At 39.9% G+C, this 2,726-nt stretch overlaps 1 pseudogene across 1 annotated transcript; it reads right to left on the minus strand.

Annotated features, from left to right (window-relative positions):
• Positions 1-612: 612 nt before the first annotated feature.
• Positions 613-2,496, minus strand: LOC149196320 (UDP-glycosyltransferase 86A2-like; annotated as a pseudogene). The gene is made up of 2 exons (XR_016254117.1): positions 1,876-2,496; positions 613-1,727 (listed from the first exon to the last, which is right to left on the minus strand). The product of XR_016254117.1 is annotated as a UDP-glycosyltransferase 86A2-like (transcript).
• Positions 2,497-2,726: the final 230 nt, after the last annotated feature.

Raw genomic sequence — 2,726 nt, forward strand, 5'->3', positions numbered from 1 at the left:
AATTCTATATATGAACATTGTTTGGTTAGAATTCCCACCAAGCATCAATGCAAGTAATTTTCAATGGCTACATAATTAAACAATTTCCATGTATTTTCTGGTGTCCTTTTTGGCTAAACCTCAATGGAGGAGTAATGGTGGCTAAATCCAACTGTTAAGGGGACCCACAGAGTTTTGAGAAAACATTTTCTCTTAATGTCTTTATTTAATTTTTTAACTCATAACAAAATATACTACTTTAAAACAATTCTATTAAATTTAGTAAATACAAAACTAAAATTGTAAAATAAATAAATAAATGAGTAAATACAAAACTAAAATTGTAAAATAAATAAATGAATAACCGCCATCATTATTAGAAAAATAAAAAAACAAAAATTATATAAAACTTTACGCTTATGATAAAGGAAAATAGTTATAATGGTTCACTGGTAAAATTCAGCTTAATCGATTAAATCATCCTCTAAGTAATTCCGGTTAATCGATTAAATCATCCCCTACTTAGATAAAAAGGGAAAGAAGCACATATTAGAATACCACGAAATTAAATTAAAGTCGTTTTATTGTTTTGAAACCACACATTTTAGATATAAAGACAGGATCAAATACTGCTCAATTTCAATTTTTTTCCCTTCCGAATTTAAATAACTTCCAATTTATACAAAGTATTTTGTATAAATTCAACTAAAACATTTATAAACTCAGCTAAAACATCAGCTAAATTCAACTAAAACATTTATAAACTCAGCAAAAACATCATGCATCATACGAGTGATAAACATGTGTGAGATGGTTCACTATCATGCAGTTATTTACCGATACGGTTCCCCTTCAAACCTTCTAGGAAGCTCTCAATGTTTATATCCGAAGATCCTCCTCTTCGCACCGCAGTCCTCGCACTGTCTCTTAGAGCCTCGACATTTTTCTTTACCTCCGTCCCTTCGTCACTGAACAATTTTCTGATAGTTCTGGATATCTCTTTCTTTAGTATCAGTCCTTTCCCACCGTTCAATCTGTATCCAATTTTCCATTCATCGACCATGAGCTTGCTGTTGGTGAATTGATCCGCCCACAATGGAAAACCTACCATGGGAACTCCACCAGCGATGCTTTCAAGCATTGAGTTCCATCCGCAATGAGTAACGAATCCCCCAACGGACGGATGGGATAACACTTGCAGCTGATTGCACCATGGAACAACGCGCCCTGCCCTTTTATCTCATCCAGAAAACCGTGGGGTAAGCAGTCTGAGACTGTTGAAGAGACTATGTCCGGACGAAGAGCCCAGAGGAACAACTGCCCGCTGTCCTTCAAACCCATCGCTATTTCCTCCAGCTGAGCTTTAGTCACATGAACCATACTCCCAAAAGAAACGTATAGAACCGAACGATTAGGCTTTGCATCCAGCCACTCGGAACAGTCACATTCTGTCCAAGTACTCGTTCCAACTCTCATGTCCTTGGATTGTTCACCGTTCAAAAAACCCGAGGGAAGCAACGGACCAACATGCAGTACCGGAGGGTTCAAATTCACTTCCTTTCTTTCCAGATCATCAAAAGAATTGCCAAGAACCCAATCTGCTTCGCGACATACCTGAAAGCACCTCTGCATCACCTCAAGAATGTACTGTGACTCGGGGTCCGACTCACGTACGAAGGACGGTAGATCTCTTGCTTCTAAGTTTGGTACGCCGGGAATAAAATCAATCGAAATGCTGCCCTCATCAGCTGCAGATAAATCGCACTGATGATAATTAAAATCCAAAATAAAAGTAAACAAGATGCCTACTAATCAAGACCTGCGCAAATATACCTGCAAGCTTCTGTAAGCAGGATTTCAAACGAAAAAACTATTAAAAGCACCCAGAAACCTTACCGGTTCCATCATAAAGATTGCGACGGAGATCCTCCAGCAGATGTGCGTGATAGTGGATCGAATAAAGAGAGGTAGGCTGTGGCCAAAACGAAATCCAGGGAATACCTAATTTCTTTGTGACTTCAAATGACCAGGAAAGTCCACTATCAGCTATGACACAAGAAATTGCCGCCCCTGTCTTGTTGAGATTTTGAAGGAGTCGTTCCAACTCTCCTGCCATATTATCTACAGAGCGCGCAAAATCCATCAATCTGGCTGACCTATCGAAATCCAGAGGTAATCCATCAGAGATTTGAACAGACCGAATGTCAAGACCAACATTAAGCGCTTCCTTCTCAAGAGGGTCGTCTTGTTCAGCACTGTGGTTGTTAGCCTTAGTGATCTGCTGGTGCCTGTGGTGCGTGTTAACGAACGTGACTGTAACACCTTTGGAAGCAAGCTTCTTCGCCAAGTGCATCATGGGATTTATGTGACCTTGCGCTGGGTAGGGAAGCAGGAGGGCATGCAAGGATCCCGGATTGCGAGCCATTGGATTGATCGATTGTAAGCTTCAACGTTCCTTGGCTACGGACTAAGTAACTCACACCGAACTCAACGTTCCTAGGCTACGGACTAATTAACTCACACTCGCATGGATTGTAATATAAGGATTCGGTGGAATACGTTTAGTGGTAGCTTTCTCTTTACTAGAATCACTGATACTGTGATCTTTTGTCGCAAGGTTAACTTTGACCACACCATACACGACATGTCACATGAGGGCATTTTTTTTAAGAGAGAGAATTCTGTGTATATCACAATCTCTGGTTATTTTACAATACTTTGACCACACCATCACGACATGTCACATG

Source organism: Pinus tabuliformis, chromosome 2_2 (assembly GCF_031772625.1).
Source record: "Pinus tabuliformis cultivar Carrire ecotype Pingquan chromosome 2_2, CPIR1, whole genome shotgun sequence".
Taxonomy (NCBI): Eukaryota; Viridiplantae; Streptophyta; class Pinopsida; order Pinales; family Pinaceae; genus Pinus; species Pinus tabuliformis.